Source organism: Meleagris gallopavo, chromosome 7, assembly GCF_905368555.1.
Source record: "Meleagris gallopavo chromosome 7, MGAL_WU_HG_1.1, whole genome shotgun sequence".
In the NCBI taxonomy this organism is placed as follows: domain Eukaryota; kingdom Metazoa; phylum Chordata; class Aves; order Galliformes; family Phasianidae; genus Meleagris; species Meleagris gallopavo.
This window is the reverse complement of record NC_139410.1, coordinates 16,562,304-16,578,396: the sequence shown is the minus strand read 5'-3', so window position 1 is coordinate 16,578,396 and position 16,093 is coordinate 16,562,304. Positions and strand designations below refer to the sequence as shown.

General features: G+C 37.4%; 1 long non-coding RNA gene across 1 annotated transcript in view; it reads right to left on the bottom strand.

The window, feature by feature from the left end:
- LOC104911745 (uncharacterized) overlaps positions 1-16,093 on the bottom strand; it is a 75,915-nt gene that overhangs the window by 28,567 nt on the left and 31,255 nt on the right. The window lies entirely within an intron of this gene.

The following is a 16,093-nucleotide window of genomic DNA, read 5'->3' as shown; positions in this document are numbered from 1 at the left end:
GGCCGACTTCTGCACTTTCTTCCTACTGATATTTTTCACCTGCTTGAACAAATCCCTTCTGCTATTTATCAATCTGCGTTGTTTCATCTCACATGCTAGCAGACACCAGTGGTCTCCTTGCTAGCTCTAAAGCTCCCAGGCTCATTAGTCCTCTTCTCCGCCCTTGATCTTCATCTCTTTCACCTTTGTGATCGTCTTCCACACGCTTTCTGATATCTGTGACCTTCCAGAAACCTTTTCCCTTAGCAATGCAGTACTTCTGCTTTCTCCTGTGACCATCTCCGCATGATCCTCTAACCCTGCAGTATTTCTTGCTATTGCCGTAAACTGCTCACCTTGTAATTGGCTTGCAGGTCTGCCAACCCTTGACTTTTGAGGGATCAGGCTATTTCCTTTGTTATTTCCTGACCAAGATGTTCCATCTTTCAGCCTTCCACTCCATGCATCACTCATCCTACTTTGTTCTCGTACACCTCTCCAACACATAGATCCCAGAGCTTTACTAAGATATAATTGTTCATATCTTCCCTTTGCCATTTGGTGAAATCAAAGTGACCAAACTTCCACATATTTTCTCATCAGCTGTTTTTTATCAAGTGCAAGGAAGCTATAGTTTTATTTATTTCCAAATTATGAAATGATACTTAGAGAGTGATAGCACTGCGTTAAGCTGCCTCCTCTATTAAGTAAGAGGACTAGTGTTTAAAAAATATTACCCACCACTGTTTCCTGTTCAAGCTCACCAGAAGTTTCTCGTAGATAATGAAGAAGAAATTTGTTTCTTCACGTTCATGCTTTTAGTGTTGCAGCTGTTTGGAAGGTCGTTCCTACTGCTATGGAGAACAGATCTCACTGTAAGCTTTTGACATGGACACTTTTTGCTATACACACAATGGTAGTTCATCTGGTGCAGCGTTGCCCTTTCTGTATTTCAAGCAACTTTTAATTCTGAACTCAGGGGTAAAAGAATGAATTCATGTCCGTGTCTGCTCAATACCTTGACCTCTAGCAACAGCTTCTGACTAACAACCACCTGTCTGCACCCCCAGTTACTCAAATTGCTTTTTAACTCTGTAGGAGGACTACAGTGGTTTATAAAACAAACTCTTTAAGCTCATAATATTAATGCAATGAAAGCACTAACAGGACTCAGTAATTTCATGTTTCCAGATAAAACAATTTCTCCTGAGCCACACAAAGTCACAAACAATAATACAGACAACCATTCTCAGAAAACTTCTTCCACCATCTGTAGAAATCACCTAGAGACCATTCATTGACTTGGAGTAGGTTGTAATTGGCTGGGAACAGCATGTGCTTGCTCCAGCGCTCGGGGGATGAAACGGTTTGTTAGCAGAGCACATTGTTTTGATTAGTGGTCTAATGAACTAACGCCTCAAATTAACAGGAAATGCAGCATCTGGTCAGCATTTCATTGCTTCCTTAGGCCCCAGTTGCTCCTCAGTACCCCCTCCAACTCTCCTGTACCATATCCCAGTACACAAGAACACTGAGGGAAGCAGTTACCATGAAGAAAGAAAAAAAATAGAGATTAATATTTTAATTACAAGTGCAAAGAAATACGGGGTTGCTGAGTTTATTCACCATTCATTCATGAACCTATTTGTACCCAGCAGTCCTTTTCGTTGACATTTATATGCTAGAATATATAGAGATAGTTGTCTCTGAGCAAATAATTTCACTAGTTTCTAACAGTCCTCCTGCTCTGATCCCAAAATTATTCTAATTTATAGCAATTCCATATTTCCACACAGCTTGTCAGTTTGATTATTTAAGTACTTATTCAGTGTACTAAGGACCATAATCACTCCTTCAAAACATGAAGCTCTCTATAAGGCCTCCAATGTCTGAAATACATAAGGATCATCATCATCATAATAGCATGGCAGCTGTGCTTCCTGTAAGCCAGAAAAGTTGGTCCTATATACAACAGACACACCTCAGCTACTGTGTGCCATCTGCCTAGTTAGCAGTTAGACAGTCACAGCAGATAGAAACAGCTGCTCCTGACAATGTGAAAAACATCACTACTTCCTTAAGGGCTTTGGCAATGTGGATAAACAATTTCAGTGAAAAGAATATTTTAAATTGCTGCAAATTTTTGATGCAACTGCTATTATGCGTCACACCACAACAAAGTGATTACGCTTAGTAGAATGGATTTTGTTCTGCAACTGTAAGAGATTGTTTCTGTTGTGTTTTTTTTAAAAACACATTTTTGCAGAATATCAGTTAATGAGGCACAGAAACCATTGTCCTGGATAAGGAGGTTTCATGCTCCTTATAAGAACATGAAAAATAAAAGAGGATTTTCCTCTTTTATTATTTAAAGTAAAACAATTTTTAGCTTTTTCACTTTTTTATTGTGGACTACATCCTGCACCCTTTATTTAACTTATTTACATAAAGACTGGATTTCTGTCAATACCATTTGTCTTGGCCTACAGCAAAATTGTTATTTATAATAAAGCAAAGCATCTTTACTCTGAACTCCTTACCATCATGGGGATGGGAGGGTGTTTGGAAACAGGGAGGGGGTAATCCTTGCTCTTAGCAGCCCTGTGCCAAAGGGAGAATTTCGTTTGAGTGAAAGCGTTAAAATGTAATAAATAGGATAATGTGCAACGGAGGATGGAGGAATGGATATGTGATAAACAATCAATTCATATCAACACAGTTTTCTTCTTCTCCCTTGTTATTCCTCATGTAGAAATGGGAAAGCTCCAAGTGTCTTACTCTGGAATAAAGCTGCCCATTCACACTGTGGGCTCTATGCCCACTCTGGCTATCAGAGCTATCCCTTGCGGCTGGTTTCAGGCAGGAGGAGTGGAACATATAACACCTATCTCTCACCTGTCTAACCATGCATAAGGGAGCAGGCATTGTATGGTGCCCCTCACCACCCCCCCTTCCTGAGTGGTCACAGTCTGAAGATGGAGGAACAGATTACTGTGAATAGGCCCCAGCAGCGTGGAAGTCAGGCACAGAAAGAGTTAGCAGGATAGACTTCACCTCAGGAATTAATAAGGAAATAAAACGCGTGTTTAAAATTAAAAAATAGAATGCTGTCTGGAAACATAACACAATTGCTGTATTATATTTTGTATGTATTAAACTTTTAAGCTATCTGTAACGAATGCGAGTTTTTATATTAATTGTGAACAGATCGGTAATTGGAGGCAAGTTAATGAGAAACCCGCTGTCACACTATAGCATACTTTTTTAATGGATGTCTTTAAACATTTGGACAAAATATCTACATATTTTTAAATGGAAGTTCTTTAACTGGTAAATGTAATTATCTGACTCTAAAGCAAAAAATATAAAAGAACAAAAATGGATGGAATCAAAATACTCTGTCATTGCCAGACATAAGCTACCAGAATACCTTTTCAACAATTGAAATTATTCTTTATTTTATGCTTTTAAAAATGCATTAGTGTAATTGCTCTGCAACAAATTACCTTCTGTGCTATAAGCGTGGCTACAGCGTCCCTTGCATGTACATCAATTGTGCATACTGTCATGATGTTCTGATGATCACCAGGGGTGAGTTCCCCTAACAGCATGTTTATAAGGGCATTCACTAGAGCAATCTGCAAAATAATTATATTTCAATGGAGATATTACACTGTGGGGAAAAAAAAACACTATTATATGTCAAGTGCTAAATGGAACAGTTATAGAACCAAGACACATTTATTGGTGCTTTTAATCAAAGCAAATAACTTATGCAAACTAATAATGGTGTTGTTTTCTTACGATTTTAATTTGACTTTTTAATAACAAAAATACTCTTTTCAGCTGGTGCCCGGGTCTAAATCTCAGAACTCACAAATACTTGTCTCAAATTGTACTTGTACTGCATCCTCACACATACGCAAAAGCTACCAGGTATTTCAAGTAGCAGAAATATACTTACACATACCAATTTCAAAATGCTCACAATGCAAGTCATGTTTACTACAGGAAATGCAAGGAAAAAAATATTCTGTTTGAGGCCTGACACAATGCCTGCTTTACGTGAGAGGAACAGGAAATGCTGAGGAAGGTTAACCAAACCATCCAGTGGATCCCTGATCAGTCTCCTTCACCAAATTTCTACGATATTCATCATCCTGATGGAAACAGTGGCACTGAAAAGGTGTCCCACAGTGCCTACTTTCACAGCCCAGGAAGCCATTTGGCAGTAACCATGGATTAGTTTTTTTCCAGGGTATCTGGATATCTTACTATAAAACCATAGAGATGCAATTTAAAGGTAAATCATCACACAATGTTATGAACATCGCAGACTTTGTCTTGTTGCTTCTGAAGATCAGTCTTGCCAAAAATACTTCCAAAAATCCCAAGATACAAAGGCATAAAGCCTGTGCAGACTGGATGACTGCATTTCAGTGCCCTGGAGGCAGATCAACCTATATTTTATTTCCAGGCTCCACATCTGAGTTAGTTACAGTGGGAAAATCGCTGCCTTGACAAACATACCATGATCTGCTGGTGCTTATCTTCTTTCTTCATTAGCAGTACAGAGTGGCCTGCAAATATCACAGAAATTTGCAGAGAGCAGGATGAGAATCACTGGGCTTCGGTATGCTTGTATCAAATCATTCCTCCCTCCCTGAGCTCTGACAACAGTCAGATAATAGATTATTGTATGTAAAATGTAAATGTAAAATTCACCAAGATCGTAACTCAAGCCCTCAAAGGAGAAAATAGCTACAGAACCACAAAAGGGATAAAAGCCCTAAATTTTGCTTTTTCTCCGTACACTCGCTACACAGGCAACATGGCTCACACCCTTTGCAATGCACAACAGTGACTGGATTTATAGCCTGCATTCCCTACCAGTATGAAAAGAATGATTGTGGTTGCCTACATCCAAAGACACAGCAGTGGATCACTGTTCATATTACTCAGTGATTGCATATAATTTGGCATCAGTGAAACAATTGCAGCCCTGAAAAGGTTGAGCTCTGGGCTATTATGAAGTCTAAATTAACTCTCATCACTTGAGTGAATGATCCATTCACGCCAAGGTCAAAATCACTAGCTGAGCAGTATGGGAAAGATGACACTACAGCTGACTGACCTGCAGTTGTGTCTGGATAAGATTTTCATTATTTTCGCAGACGATTTGGATATTACCGAAAACATTCAATTACCTGTTTATTGTGAAAAATAAAAATCTTCGTCGAAAAAGTATAAAATCCAACCTATCCATCTTTTTCCCCTTCCTTTGCTACTTGGGTTCTGAGAAAAGTCCGAGAGCTGCAGGCAAGTGACTGAACTTACTGTGGCAGGAATCAAAGCCCAGGAGGAAAATGAGGAGAGACTTTTTTTAGTTTCCTCTTGGAATATCTTAAACTCAGCCCACAGATCAGACACCTGAACATACTGGTAAGAAAGGAAAATAAGGAAGAAAAGAAGCTACTAGGTGCTTGAGAGAAACAGAGACTAAGGTCTCCCAGAATGAAAAAAAGATCTTTTTCTGGAGAAGGAAATTTATTCATTCTTGTTTCCTCTTCTATCCTCACTTTCAGCTGATCAAATAAGAATCTACATGCTGTAGGATAATTTGAAGTGTTTTGTTTTGTTTTCTGAACAGTGATTAATAGTTAAAATAGAAAAGCTCTTGCAGAACTCTTTTTTTAATAGCCACCTGTAACGGTCAAAACTTCAAATTATTAATCAGCATTAATCTCTGCATTCAGCCACACTATCCTACATTCTGATCCTCCACGGCTCTAGGCAGCCAGTTTTTCAGACTGCACATCACTGCAATTGTGGAGCATCATTAATATTGGTGTCTGTGGCTGAACTGTAGGAAGACAACATGGTACATCACGGGCAATAGAGACCTAGTGGTACAGGTCCCCTTGCAGAGCAGTGGGAAATAAAACACTACACTTACATACACAGGTCGAGGAGCACCCACAAGGAAGAGACAAAGAAAGAATGCATGCAAGAACCGTGCTTTGTACAACCAGCAAACGGTCCTGGGATGGGCAACAAAGAGTCACATTTTCCCTCAAGCTCCCCCCAGTGATGCCTATCTGGCTCCAAACACAGGACAGCTGGAACTTCTCCTATTAGAAGCAGTAGATGGTGCAGTCCAAAGGAGAGTCTATGCTTGCTAAAATTATTTGCCTCGTATTTTTCTAATTCAATAGAACATTATGCAAGAAAATACATCATTTGATAACCGGACCTGTTCTTCACAAAGCATTGGTCTTTGAAAGTATATATATGCCAGATTCTTATTCTCATCAAATTAAAGATCAGTAACATTGTCAAACAACTTCATCACTTTGCAAACTGCTGACAGACATTGAAGAAATCTAGAGTTAGAATAACTTGCATTTAGCCGAGCACAGTAATTACAGAACACAATCATGTAGGGTGAAAAGTTTCCCTACTTTCCATGACTTCTCTTAGAAATGATTTTCAGTAAGGTTATCACAGAGAGAAAGCAGAACCAGAGAACTCAGCTCCCAAAAGGACTGTTGAGTCTGATAAAGCATGAGAAGGGAAAACTAGTGAAGCACTTTTGAGAAGTCCTTTTAGAAATAGAGTTTTTTGTTAGAAATATCACAGTTGCTACTGAAATAATTAAATCAGCCTCAGGTTAATGACAAAATGAAATCAAAACCAAACAGGTTCAAGTCATTATTCTTTCTGTACTGCAAGCTTCCTGTAGAATCAATGTCTAAACAGTCATCTAAATCCAGGAAGAAAACTCTCCAACTCCAATGTTGTGCTAGAAAACAGCATTCCTATACTTCTCACAATGCCAGGCAACTTGACAAATCAAGCACACTCTCTCAGAGTTCAGGTTCTACATTTAAATAGTTAATACATACATATGCGGTACATCAGTATGCATATTCATTCTTTCCAATATATGCTAATGTCCCTCTGTGCACGCACAGTTGCATCTAGGATGGTTTATATCATACATAAAGTGGTACATCATACTTTACCCCTATTTTTCCATCATTAGCTTCATCACAGAGACTTTTGGCTGACCTTCAGGTGTTTTTCCCCATTTTGGCAAACTTCCATTGCTTGTTAGGCTATAACAAGCAACTTTGTATCTTAGTACACACTACTCCAAAACAATGTATGAGAAGTCCAAGGAAGAAGTACTTGCACCTGGTGGATGCAAAGATGAAAATAGTCTATTTTGTGAAGCAGAATCATTGAGGCAAACAAGACTGTTCACACAAAGTTGAAATGGAAAGTTTTAGAACTAGCACTTGTGGATTCTTTTTGCTGAACTAACACATTGGTCCTCAAATTAATATACTGATCCCTATGGCTAAACAAACCAGCCTATATCAAAATAAGGTGTTTGAAATCACCAGAGGAAAGACGCTCTGGTAAAATTGAAAGTCCTTTCACAACTTTAAGGTCCTCTGCATTTTCAAAGTGTGTTTAAGTCTGAAGTACTAATATGCAAAACAGGTAGAGGATCTAGAACAATTCCCATGTCACTGAAATAAGTGAAACTTGTTCAGCACATGCATGGCAAATCTTCAAAATACAAAGGAGTTGCTTCTGTCTTTCTGTTTTAAGTCTGAAGTGTGTCTCTAACAAAGTCATTCTGTTGGTAAAGGGCTCACCAGTAAGGGCATATTTTCTCCAGATGGATTCATGTTATTTTAAGTTACAGTATTTGCATCTGATTTCTATGAAACATTCTTGGTCTGTCCACTTTTAGATAAGTTCCTTGAAAGTGACACTGTCTTGATAATGTACTAAGTTAACAACAGCACTGGAAATTAACTCTGCACTGGTGACGGGAGATTGGTAATTAGAAATGGAGTGCTTGTTTCCAATAGATTATAGTCCAAAATAAAGAGCTCTGACACAAAACTTACAAATTTGCTCTCTCACAAAATTTCTGTAGGTGACCTTTGCTGAATCACAGAATCTCCTTTTGGTTCTCCACTGGAGAGACAACAGCAATTTCCTGTCCACCGGGTAAATCACCAGACTGAAATCCTCACTACACTGAATTCAACCAATTTTTCACTGGCCTTTACAGTGGCTGAATTCAGTGACACCAAAAGCCATAGACAGATTTTGCATTTCATTTGTTTTGACTTTTAGTTTCTAGACCGATTTCCCACCTTAATTATGAGAATAAAGAAGGATGCCTGAAATAAAGTAATAGTGATAAAAACCTAATTCAATTCACTTACTTAATATAAGCAGTTGCTTTGAAATCATCTTCAAATTCGGAAGTGCTTTTTGGAGGAACATAATCATTCTGACTGATAGAGGAGAGGGAAATGTAACGCAAGACATATCAGCAAGACAGCACTGAGAATTCACAATTCCAGTTCATTCTGTTCATTGTTCTGACAGCTCTCTGTGGTGACATCCAAAAAGACAAAATAGAGCATTTCATAGCTGACCCAATGGAATTAAAAGTAAATGCAAACTAATATTAGCCTAATCTGTGTTACCGTTAAAAGCCATTATATTTTAGATCTACATATATAAATTCCAAATTTGTTTGTGCTTGAGCTAGTAGAGTTGACTACTACAGACAAGTCATTACAATGCTGAGTTTCTGAAATTGCTGAGACTAGCTCATGGTGTCATTCTGTTATTCCTTAGAGAAAAGAGGAAGATATCATATAGATGTTCTATAATGATACTGAATTTAGAATCTGTTTAGAGTTGTGAACGTGCACAAATGTCCATCATTATGATTTTAGGCTACTCAGAGAAAATAACATAGAGATTAGCATGAAGCACATTACTCTCCAAACTACTCTCAGCAATTATCTAAATACATATTATACTGCAAACCTTAAATTATGATGATACCTGCTCATATCTCAAAATAATGATGGAAGTTGGACTTTTTCTTTCAGTTGCATAGACTAGAAAGCCAGAACACAAACACTACTGTGTTGCTAGCTGCTGGGTTCCAAATTTTGAGGTTTAATTTCTTTAACTTCAACCATTTTTAGATTCCTAACCACTGATTCAAAAGCAACACACACATCCCAGACCTATAGTGCTTTGACAAGCCTTCATTTCTTATGCAGCAGACAGACAGTTGTAAACACTAAGGCAGGACGAGTGACAAATAGAATCAAGCAGGCTAGTGAATGCATCTTGGAGTTCAACTTCTGAATCTCACGTGAAAGCCAGCTGGGTAATTTCCTGATTACTAAAGAAAAAATGAATTCAGAAGGATATTTTCAGAAGTACTTTGTGATTTGGGAGTTCAATCCTGTAATACTTGTTTCCCCAATTTTTGAGCTACTTTGAGTTCAAAAGCCCTCTAATGAAGGGAATTTAACAAGCAACAGGCTCCTACATAATGCAGAGTACTCAGAACAGGAGAGATTATTTCAAGTAGGAAAACACCGTTCATTAGGGAAATGATCACATTTGCAAATGTTCTGAGCTCTATCTCCATGTGTTCAACATTTATTTGTTTCCATGGAGTTTTCATCTAATCTTTAATACTTGTCTACGAAATTTAAAAAATAAACAAACAATTTCTACAACATTCTAAGCAAAGCCTTAAGGAAGTGAAAATTAAGGGAAGTTTTTGAACTCAACAGCAGGTGAATATTTATAAATACGTACAATATACAAGTGCAACAATATCAGTTTCGAAATTTAAAACCGACTGATGCTGAAATTTAATCTAAGAGGATTTACATTCTTTATTCTTCGTGCTAGAATGCTGCTTGTTATATGGAAAGAGTCCCTGCTTAAATTTCATGGGTTTCATTTTTTTCCTTTTGTTCTCAAAGTTTGGAACATGTTTCTAATGTACTATGTTTCCAGAACTATGGACCAGTTCACTTTCTATATGTTGCCTTTTCAGTAGCATTAACTGACAGGTAAACTGAAAACAACAAAATAAAAATAACAACAACAACAAAAAAAGAACTGCTCTTCTCAAGCTTGAAATGCAAGTATCTTTCTCTTACAATTATAAAATGCATTCCTGCTTTCTTTGAGGATGGATTTGCCTCAAGAACTTCAAAGAGAATTCAATGAAGGTAAAAGTTTGAGACTGAGAAACAGAAAGTAAATGTATACTGAAGCAGAGAAAACACAGAAGGGATGATTGTTTCCATGGAGTTTTCATCTAATCTTTAATACATGTCTACGAAATTTAAAAAATAAACAAACAATTTCTACAATATTCTAAGCAAGGTCTTATGGAAATAAAACAGTATCTTTTAACGGGATTTGCAAATTTGCAAATATTAACATAAAAAATCTCTCACTTGAACATCTTTTCTGGAAAAATCACCTGAAATATGTGTTCAGTAAATAGCACTGCAGTATTGCTACTTTGAGTAATTTACTGTATGGGTTACACCTGCACCAAATATGAAGTGATTAATCCTGAGAAATTACTCATCTATGTAACCACTGTAGTGGACACTTGAACAAGATGTGTAACAAAAATTATAGATAACTTCCACACATAAATAGTGCATTAGTATGTGAAAGCCCACCTGACATTTAGAAACACTGGGCTTTGATTTGAGACTAAGGATTAACCCAATTCAAAACTTACAAATAAATCTGAAGAACCCCAAATTCCTATTAACCAAAGAGAATTAGATGCAAAATCCCTCTGTAACTGCAACTCTGTTGCAATGATGAAGTCATTACAGTACAAGATAATAAAGCTTAAAAAAACTATTTAAAACTAAGATGTGGGTTCTGCTGATAAAATGTATTCAAGGTTATATCAACTTCCATTTAAACAAACTGAACTACATTTGGTTCATTGGAAATAAAAATAAAAACTCAAGAAGATCTCTTGCTTCCTAATCTTGTCAGGCACTCTGTTTCATCTGAACAGAGGGAGTATTTCCTATTATTCCACAACAATACCTTTACCCCTCAGGTAACTCTGTGCACTCATGGACATTAAAATAAATTTTGTCCTCTCCTGGAGACTGAATGGCTTGCTTACAGCTGCAATTACCTCTGAGGAAAAGCTGGCGAAAAAGGAAACTCGTGATGACCACTGAAAGGAACTCCTGTCATTCCAAACAAATACAAGTGAAGCTGGAAGCCAGATTAGCAACTTAATCATAAACCATAAGTCAATAGACAGGATTCCATTATAATCCATCCAAGGACAGGTTTTCATCGTTCCTATGTTATAGAATAGGAGTGCTGCAAAGGTTATTTTTCTAGGGGATTATTAAATGGCCATTTTGAAACCTCCTTTCTTTAGGCTAAAGGAAATACAGAGGAAATCAAGAGAGAGTTGTAAAATTTCCTGAAAGACACCATGAGAAACAGCCCCATCAGGAACCATGTTACCATTTGAATCTATAGTAGTGTGCATTTAGGTTTGGAATTTCCCCAACTTCAAACTGATTTGCAAAATTTCACAAAAATTAATTATTAAAAAAAAAAAAACAACCAGACGTTGTTTCCTCTTTGATGAGACCTCTGAAACATTTCAGCCTTGGGCACTTTTTACAGCCATGCACAACAATTTTCAGAACAGAAAAAAAATGAGAGATCCCGTATACCAACAGAGCCAGTAAATACCATTACAAAAACGTTATCATTCACTGTCAGGTACTGAAAGGGTACAAAGTGAGGCAAGCAGTGTGAGCCTGTAGGCACACATGGTGCTGTATGAGGGTTTTTCTTCTCACTATTCTTCATTGCTTATTTGTGCAGACACCACTAATGCATTTCCATCCAAAGAAAGATGACAAACTATGAGCACTTACATTGCAAGGCAAGTTAAACCAAATCTGAAGTCTAAGCTTTTAATATTGTACAGTTCACACACAGAATAATCTGATTTTTTCTTAGTTCTCAACTAGTCTAAGTTCACAGGTTCAGAATACTTGAGCAAAAATTTCGACTGCATGTTTCAAAGTTCGATCTACAGCCGTTTCATCTGCATATGTGCTAAGCTCAAGGCGTGCTCAGAGTCTGTTCTGTGTTCAAATCTATTTTATTTACGAGATATTCTCATACCTCCGTGGTGTTTCCTGATCCTGCTCATTCAAGAACTGAGCTGCAGACATGGGAATCAAGCCAGACTCTTTCTTGTGGCAACAGATGGTAGTAGCATGCCTAGAAAATGGAACGCTGTCTGTTACTCAAATCCTTGCTCCGTTACTGTACAATCCTCAGAAAGACTAGATTTTTCTTTTTTTTTTTTTTTTTTTTTTTTTTTTTTTTAAATCATAGCCTATGTCTGTATTACTTTATTATTGACAAGCCATGTTTCTGCGACTAAGTGCTATAATGCACCGAGGGCATTTCAAGCTTGCACAGCTAGATTCGTACTGTCATACAGACATTGATTGTATTTACTTCTTTGAAAAATGCTCTAAGATTTGTGGCTGAAAAGCAAGGATTAACTTGACTTCATCACTTTGTTCAATTAAACTGCCCTGAAAATTGAATTTGAAAGATTTGTCTCACCTACAAAATTTGTGCTTTTGAAGTTACTGTTGCTATAAAACAGCTGCAGTTTTAGTAATACGTGTATGTACTTGTGGGAATCCTTTAAGTCAACATCTCTTCAGGGCTCCACTTCTGCATCAATGAAGCTCTGACTGTCCGATATCCGCTGTTACAGGGAGATGCATTCTACACATGCTGCCCTAAGTCACCGGGAAATCACCCGTAACAATAAAATAAAAAAATTAAGAGATGAATATATATGCAGTTAGAGAAGTGTGAAGAAATTAAAAAGGAGGACACTTATATCCATCATCTTTTCTATTTGTCCTATCACCCAGCTAAAAAACCTACAGGATTTTACATACTCAAAGCATTTATCATGCTCAAACATTCCCTGGATGTCTGTTCAAATTCAACTATGTCTCCTCTCCGAGCAGATCCTATGGTTTCTATAGCCTTTGCTCAAATACTGAGAAAATACTGACCACCGTCTCCTTGTTTTCAGACCTTTGAACAAGGAGAGGCAGTGCCTTTTCCTATTCAGGAGACAAACAGAAGTGTGTTAATAAGCTTTTTGCTTAATTTTCTTAATTGTTAATAATTTCCTTAATTATTCACAAATTATATACAACATAGGAAGTACGCAGTAATTCCAGCTGTTGGGAGGGAGCAAGAAGGAATTCAATTCTCAGTATTTCATCAACTCTCCATACACGGGTTTCACATACACAGACAAAGGGTACTTTGCATGAGGCAATGAGCAAAAATAACACACATCACTCAGTAATTTCTTGATCTGGACATAGCAGTGCCCAGAAAACTTTGAGATAAGCATGGATGCACTTGGATTTTGAGGTGTAGTGTGATGTGGACTAAATGGAACTCGATAGTGCCCCTTTACACTGACCTTTAGAGCAAAATAAGCAAGAACCAAATTATTAGGAGTACATAATTTTCCCAGGAAGAGCTACCAAGCCTTACATTTACAAACAGTGTAAGAAAATATCTAAACACATTATTGTCAGCAAAAGGAATAACTATACTGACCTTCAACTCTTTCCCTGCTGTGCCTTCCCCTAAAATGCCTGTGGAGGTCAGTAATGCATAAAGTTGATAGGGCAGTGTGAATACCAGGTCCATGGAATTTACTGGTGATCTTTCCTCCACAAATAAACAAAGGTTTGCTCACTATCAACACTTCACAGGAAACTGCTGGAGTGGTCAGCCATACCACTATTAACAAATGTATAAGCATATATAAATTTAAGATATATACTATTGTTTTCACACACGATTTTAAGAATACAGAGACTGTAAATGAACTTGAAGGCAAGACAAAGCAGATTAATTCTAACCCAGAGAGTCAGAGTACAATACCGAAATGGTACTGTTTAATAGTCCATCCTGTCAATGAAAGAAGAAAAACAATCTGACTTTTTTTTCATTTTGCTACTTACCTTTACAGCAAATGAGACCATTGCTAACTAAATCAGTCAAACAAGCTCTTTTTCAGATAGATAGGACAGCAAAACATGCTGCATATTTGGTACTGGAGCAGATATAAGGCAGAACCAAAAGCTGAGAACTCCAACAAAAATACAAATAAATGAGTATATCATGCAGTTTATTATAAATACAATATTAAGCAACACCTTGTCCTCAGTGTGTACATATATAATTTTATTTCCTGGGTCTGGCACACAAAAGCACCTATATTAGGCTGTAAATTTGCCTATGCACAGCTTGAACAAGCAACTTTTGTTCCCAGCCACTTCTGGTCATGAATGGATGCTCATTAGTAATACAAATGCATAAGCTCTTTGTATACGGAAAGGGATAAACATCAGCTTACAAAAAGTAGATTCTGTTATACGGATGCTAAGAGATTTGGTTAAAATCTCTGTGTGGGTATTTACATTTAACAGTATCACGATAAGAACGCACTTGCTTATCTCAAGTTACTTAGGTAAGATGATACAAAAACCTAGTTAGAACAAACAAAACCAGTTCAACATGGGGTCACTAGAGATCTAACTAAGAGTCAGCTGTCCATAGCATCTAATTAAACCTGTCCTAAAGGGGACATCAATGCAGGTTGTTCTGAAAGTAATGTCTCCTATTTATTTCTACGGAAACTATGAAAGAGTGTACAATAACTCTATTTGAGAGTGCTCATTCTCAGAATGCTATTTTTCAACATAGTCATCACCATTAGCTATGCATTTTGGCCAGCGCTGAACAAGAACCTGTATGCCATCAGAATCCACATGGCCATCTAGAAAGTGGTTCATCTTTCATGTCACTGTCATCACTGCTGAAACACACCACCCACCATCTCAATGAGCTCACATCCCCTCCATAAACACTGATGAATGTCAATGGGTGCCATTTTTTCTATAAGGACCCAAATTTACTTCACATGCACTTCCATGTCAGATGCCATTCTGCCAAACTGCCCCTCTGCTTCCATCTGTCTTATGGCAATAAAATGTAGCGGAACACCGCTGGGAAGGTTCAGTCTCATCTGTCTCTGATGTGATGGGTCAACATAATAAAATAGGAGCAGCCTTCATAAACTGCTCAGATGAATTGGACCCAGAAAGTCCTCATTTCTCTCCACTGACTGCAAAAACATTCTGCAGTGACTGCTTCATGTGTCAATATTGTCCTTAACCCAACCTTACAAGCAGTCTTGCTGCCACTTGATACTTGGATGCTTCTGTTTTATCAAGAGAAAACGTGTTAATTAATCTTACACCTACTGAAAGATATGCTGATACATACAGGCCTGTTCCACCAAACTCCTTCGCTAGTGGGGTCACAGGAGGACAAAGGCTCTTCCAAAGTGGAACAACTAACAAACCTCAAGTAAATATACATCCTTTCCAAGATTCTTTCCTGGCTCTCATATTGGGAAATACACTAAAACAGCAGCTCTGTTCTAGTCATAATAAATAATGGGGTATTCCATCTATGAAAAAATATTTGAAGCAACACCACCAAATAAGTCCTGATATAACTAAGTCCTTAGAAACTCTGCATTCAATTCAGTTTGCAATGGTTCTTTTCTGTCTGGACCAGTCACCATACTATGTGGTGATCTGTGTTCTGTTCTTTAGATCAGTTATGACCATTATTTCAGAGGGAACTAGTTGAGTATATCTTGTAGCTGAAGAATCAGAGTCCCAGATTACCAGCTACTGTGAAGGAATTTACTTTTTTGAGTCAGTGCTTCTGTTTTCTACAGAAAAATGTAAGTACACTGAGGAGAGCTTCACTCTCTCATAGCATTGCTTTTCCAGAACAAGTGATATTAATACTTTTTCTAGTAAGTAGAATTTGCAATTAACTTTTGAAAAGCAGAAGAGTGATGCCACAAGCTGAGATTCTGTATACTTTACATTCTTACATCTGTTTTATTGTAGCTCTTGCAAGCCTAAGCAATGTAAAACGTGAGAGCTTCATTTTGAAATCAGATATCCTTTACTAAATCCTTCATCCTTTCATTTAACTATTACAAACAAATATTTACGTAATATATGTTAACACAAACAAGGAGGCAAGGCAGTAAGAGAAGGAAAGCAAAGCTTCTCTTCCAATTTCTTCATAGAACATTCACTATTGAGTTTCAGAATTC